Genomic DNA, 6495 nt, shown 5'->3' with positions numbered 1-6495 from the left:
CTCCCCCTCAGGATTCTAGGAGTATTCATTAGAAATCGGGGTATCTTTCTTTAATGCTATCAGCTTGAGCTCGCGTTCTGGTATCATTCTTTACAACTGTTAGCTGCCATCAACTAGCACCCCAGTTCCATTTAACCAACTAACATCAATTAGCTTTTACAAGGGGATATACTTTCAAAAGATAGCATAAACAAAAATAAAAATAAAAATTCCCCCCTTTTTCCCTGACAAGGCAGGGATCCAGTCTCCCATATACTACTTCAATCTCTGAAAATATTTAGCTCAGACTTAAAGTTTTTACATAACAAAGAAAAGGAAGAGATTCTGGTAGATTAGTGTCTTTCAAATGAATATCCATTTCTAACTATATCACCAATCAAAGAGACTTCTCTTCATCACATGGTTAGCAAACCAGAATGAATTATAGAATGTGTTGTTGTTATTGTTGTTTGTCCTTTCCAAAGAGGACAAATGACATCATGGGTGAAGTCTTGACCTGTCCTCGAATTGGATTTAAGTGAGGCACAGTTGCAGTCATTAGCCTCACTCTCTCTTTGTAAGTCATCAAAGTCCAGTGGCAGAACAAAAGCCAGGATGCCTGGGATGGAGTAGATGACCATAGCATCTTTAATGTCTGATTCAACTTTCTTCATGGCTGTTGGAACAAATTGTTCTTATCCCCCCATTTCACCAGGGGAAGTTTTTACATTCTATGGGGTGTATATACATGCTCTAAAGTCCATATGGGGAACACATTAGCTGGACATTCTGTGCATGCTCATAAGGGTTAGGCTCATTGACCAGTTTCCTCAACTTCCAGTTATAGATGAAAATATTCTAAACATGAAATCAGGAAGACCTGAATTTAAATCCTGTGCTAGATATGAACTAGTTGTATTACCATGTAAGTCACGTGACTTCCCTAAGCCCTAGTCTCATCTGTAAAATGGGGATAATAACAACTATCTCAGGGAGTAGTTGTAAGGAGCAAATGAGATAATAAATATAAAGTGTTTTGCAAATCTTACTGTATCAAACAAATGTCACTTATTATTATTTAACCTAACCAGTTTTCCATAAGCCCTCTTCATAATTCTCATCTCCTTAATCATTTCCATTCCATTTTTACTTCTGGAACTTCTATAAGATTTCTACCTAATACTTAAATTGAAGAGTCCAACAACTGGGTTTTTTTTTTTGTTTGTTTGTTTTTTTTTTGTTTTTTTTTTAGTGAGGCAATTGGGGTTAAGTGACTTGCCCAGGGTCACACAGCCAACAACTGGGTTGTTTTTTTTTAATTTAGACTTTTATTTTTCAAATTACATGTAAAAGCAAATTTTGACACCAATTTTTTAAAAAAACTTTGTGTCCCAACTTCTCTTCCTTCCTCCCCTCCCACCCCCACCCTAAAAACTCAAACAATCCAACATAAATTATACATGAGTAGTCATCAACAACTGGTTTTAAATGTTATTATTTAAACTAGTTGCTGCATTCTCTACAAAAGTGACTATGTTATATGGCGTGAAATGACACACATGGTCAAACCCTTTGTGATTATTTGCCCTAAATAAGAAAGTATCATTTATACTTCATGTTGAATTCCTCTTGAGCTTTTCCTGCTAAATTCATAGAATTGTCAAATATCAGAGATGGAAAGGACCTTAAAGATTCCAACCCCCTCATTTTACAAATAGGCAAACTGAAACACAGCATGCACTAAGGTCACCAGCTGAAAAAGTAGTAGAGACAGAACCAGATCTTGTACTGTCCTAGCTTAACAAATTTTTCAAAAACTGGTTTAAAAAAAAAAGGCAGCTAGGTGGTGCAGTGGATAAAGCAATGGCCCTGGATTCAGAAAGACCTGAGTTCAAATCCGGCCTCAGAAACTTGATACTTAATAGCTGTGTGACCCTGGACCAAGTCACTTAACCCTCATTGCCCACCCCCCCCCAAAAAAAAATCCCAATGGAGTATATTTGTTACAATATCTAAACAAGAGCAAATTCTTTCTAAAAAATTAATGTCTATTTAACATTTGCACTTGATACTTTGGGAAATGACAAGATTACTATGACAATTGTTGGTCACCTTGGAAGGTATTCTGGGTGCTGACACTGCTGAACCAGAGGCAGCAGACCTACAGTCCTGGGAGCTGTTAGGTGATGAGGCCGCTCTCTTGCCATATTGCTACAGTAGGGCAATTGTTTTCTGGCTTTGAGTCTACCTTGAAGTCTATAACTTGATCTCCTCATAGATGAAGGTTTTCCACTGAGAAAATTCTCTGTGAAATATATGGCATTCATGAAATGTTTGGATATCGCTGACCAAGAGGGAACAGTGGGAAAGTATGCATGGTGTTGATGACAGATTTCCCATACAACACTACAGAATAGTGTTGTTTCCCAGGTTAGGTCATTCTTAGAAGGCAGAACCATCTGTAGGCTACTAGGAATTTCATAGCCTCTGCTTTGTCCCTTCCTCTACCCTCCTGAAGTGACTACAGTTGGACAGTGGCTTGATCAAAAGAGGCATTTGTAGGGGTGTCCAGTTTCTCATTTGGTACTAAAAATGGCCTAAAATCAATCTGTATTTTCCCCCTTCACTCCAGAAGGGTAATAAAAGGACCCCTCCCTCAATTAGAAACCTCCTTAAGACTATTATCTTTTTGCAACATCTTTTCATTATAAGCAGATTTCACCTATGTTAAGATACTGAGTAGGGGCATAAAATATGTCTTGTTCTGCTCCCCATCCCTGTTCTTACTTAGGGATAGCCTTGTTTATAAGAAAATAATCTACAGAATTCTGTTGATTGATACTTCAATCCATGTTATTCTATATATAACATTTGCTAAGTTCATAGTTCAAAAGGAGCAAAAATGGATTCAATATAACTAAAAGAATATTAATGCTCTATCTCTAGAAGCCTCAAAGCCCTACGAGTCCTTACGCTATCCCTGGTGGAGGATTAGAGAGGAGGGAAGATCATATTGTCTTTCCTTTGCTAAGACAGATTGGGGGGCAGCTAGGTGGCGCAGTGGATAGAGCACCAGCCCTGGAGTCAGGAGTACCTGAGTTCAAATCCGGCCTCAGACACTTAACACTTACTAGCTGTGTGACCCTGGGCAAGTCACTTAACCCCAATTGCCTCACTAAAAAAAAAAAAAAAAGACAGATTGGGCCACTAGCAGAGATTTTTCAAAAACTCAGGTCTCCTGATTCATGGGTTTAGAACTGGATGAGATATTAAGAGGCCATCTAGTCCAGTCTCACCCCCTCATTTTATGGATGGGGATAATGAGGCTCAGTAAAGTATTTTGTCCAATTTCTTAACAACAGTTATGGAAAACTGTTCAGGTATTATTACCCCCATTTTACAGATGAGAAGATTGAGACTCAGGTTAAGTAATTTATCCATACTCACATGACTAGATAAGGGTCAGAGCCATAATATAAACCTCCTGATACCACCATCCAAAAGTCACTGTACCATGTTATCTCATCATCTATTATCTTAGAAACACAGTCACCAGTCCAGGATGTTGTTGTTGTTGTTGTTGTTGCTGCTTTTTGTTTTTGTTGTTGTTGTAGTACTAGAGTCCAGATTCCAACCTTATTCCTCTGGTCCCTAATCTATTGCTCTGTCTGCTACATCACGCTGCTGCTCTCTTTGGGCTTTCTCCTCTAGACCAGTTTTTGCAATAAGCTAATACCAACAGTACAACTTGGACAGCTACCAAATTAGGTCAGATTAGTAAATATTCAGGAAGTAAACCAGGCCAAAATGATACTTGTTTAAATACACCTTAATGAAATATGGGGGTGACAGGAGGAAGGATTATGTTTTGTGCACATTATTTGTTGCCATTCTTGCTGTTGTTTCTCCTTTGTATTTGAAGAGGACCAAAATGACATCACTATGTTGGGGTCAAGATACAGTGTGTCTGCCTGTGGCTAATCATATCAATATGAGTTCGGAAGGCTCTACCACAGATGAAGAATGAATAGTCCATTTGAACATTTGGATTGGAGGTGTCTCTAGATTTGAGTATCTCATGTTTCTTTTGTGCTACTACAATTCTGCTTTGCTCATAGAGTACAGCACCTTCTTTTTTTTTTTTTTTTTTTTTTTTGTGAGGCAGTTGGCTCACCAAAGTGACTTGCCCAAGGTCACTCAACTAGTTAAGTGTCAAGTTTCTGAGGCCGGATCTGAACTCAGGTCCTCCTGAATCCAGGGCCAGTGCTCCATCCACTCCACCACCTAGCTGCCCTATAGCACCTTCTTTGATGTGGATATGCTATGCTTGGTGGTCCTGTGCCACCATGTTCCATGTCTCACAATCAATACAAACATTCTTCGGAGAGACCTTGAGAGTGTTCTTGTACTGCTTCTTCTGACTGCTTTGTGAACCTTCTTCTCGTCTGAGTTTTCCATAAAATAACCTTTTAGGTAAACATATGTTTGGCCTTTGAATAATGTGACCAACCCACTGGAGTTTTGCTCTCTGTCATAGAGTTTGAATGGTTGGCAGTTCAGCTTGAGAAAGGACCTCAGTGTTTGGTAGCTTGTCTTTCTGAGTAATCTTCAGAATCTTCCTAAGACAATTAGAATGGAAGCAGTTCAATTTTCTGGCATGGCAGTGGTGTACTGTCCAGGTTTCACAGACATACAACAATGAATCTAGCACAATGGCTTTGTAGACCTTCAGTTCGGTAGACAGTCTAATACCTCTTCTCTCCCACACTTTCTTTTTGAGCTTTTCAAATGCTCAGCTAGCTCTGGCATCAATCTCCTCATCCAAGTGGACATCCCTGAAAAGTATACTGCCACAGTAAGTGAACTTATGCATGGCATTCAATATTTCTCTACTTGCTGTAAGCACTGGTTCCACTGATGGATAGTGTTTTCTTGGTGTTAAGGCCAAAGGTAGTACAAGTAGGAGAGAATAGATCTATACTCTTTTGCATCTCTGCCTCAAAGGCTTCATGGAGTGCATAGTCATCTGCAAAAAACAATGACTTTTTGGTAGAGAGTAGACAGATTTATCTGGTGTAGGGATCTCCTCATGGCAGATCTCCCTCTACCAAGGCAAATTGGTGTGCTGCAACTTATCATCCATCTTAGAGAGTCAGTCAGTGAGAGATGAAGTGACTTGCTTGAGAACAACCAGTGTTAATTTTCCCCAAGCATATATTGTTGAAAGAAGACATCAGAGTGTCCAGTGCACCAATAACAAAATTCTGTTGGTGATGATTAGAGGCAGTGGCTACGCTTAAAGGCTGGGGAGGAAGGGGGGGAGTCTAAAGATATTTGTAAAGTTAATATTATTGAGACTTAAGTCTGGGCTTTGAGGGAGGTTTGGGGGAACAGGTTTACTCATACCAGCTGACTCATCAGGAGACTCCTAGGATTATCATATATCTTAAATACAGTACTTTTTTCTTAGGAATTTCTGGAAGCTAAGCAGGCAGAGAAGGCAGATCTCCAGGGCCCTCTGTAGAGAAAGTGAAGCTTCTAAGAAGATAAAAAACAAAGGTATGACAAAAATCAAAATATTCATAGCAGCACTTTTTGTGGTAACAAAACACTGTAAACAAAGTGGGTGCTCATCACTCAGGAAATGGCTGGGGAAAAAAGCCTTATGGTCTCAGAATGTAACAGAATAGTAATCAGAAATCACTAATTTGAAGAATTCAGAGAAATATGGAAAGACGCCTATGAATTGAGGCAGAGTGGAATAAACAAAACCAAAAGAACTAAATGTACAATGATTACAATTCTACATGAAAGAATCACTATAAGGAAGCTAAACACCAAGCAATTGAAATACTAATAATAGTCCTGGACAACAGATAATGAAACATACCTAATTTTTCATGGCAAGGAGGTAAGACACTATGACCAAGACATTAATGATATAGTTTGCATTATCAGAAAAGGTCTCTGTATCAGGTTTTTGCTGGATGGAATTAGTACTTAGTAACTTCAAATTTGGCCTCAGACACTTACTATTGGTATGACCCTGAGCAAGTCACTTAACTCTGTTTGCCTCTAGAGAAGGAAATGGTATACCACTTTGGCATCTCTGCCAAGAAAACCTCAAATAGGATTGCAAAGGGTCAGACACAATTGAAAAACAATTCAGCAACAACAAATTTTCTGTTAAAAGGGAGCGTTCAATGTGGAGAAGGATGGAGGGGTGTTTCCTGAAATGACTGTGAAAAACAAAAGTTGTCAGTTAATCATTCTAACTAATCATCAATTAGTTCACAAGCATTTATTACTCTTACTATGTACCTAGCACTGTGCTTAGAGAGTTACAAAGAAAGGCATGGTCCCTGCCCTCAACTTATTTAAAATAAAAATAAATTTTAGAAAGAACAAATTATGTCACTTGCCTTATTTCCTTTTATTTTTTTGGAAAAGGTTATTAAGGGAGCAGCTAGGTAGAACAGTGGATAAAGCACTGGCCCTGGATTCAGGAGGACCTGA

Source organism: Dromiciops gliroides, chromosome 1 (assembly GCF_019393635.1).
Source record: "Dromiciops gliroides isolate mDroGli1 chromosome 1, mDroGli1.pri, whole genome shotgun sequence".
Classification (NCBI taxonomy): domain Eukaryota; kingdom Metazoa; phylum Chordata; class Mammalia; order Microbiotheria; family Microbiotheriidae; genus Dromiciops; species Dromiciops gliroides.
The sequence above is the reverse complement of the archived record's forward strand: the minus strand, read 5'-3'. Positions refer to the sequence as shown.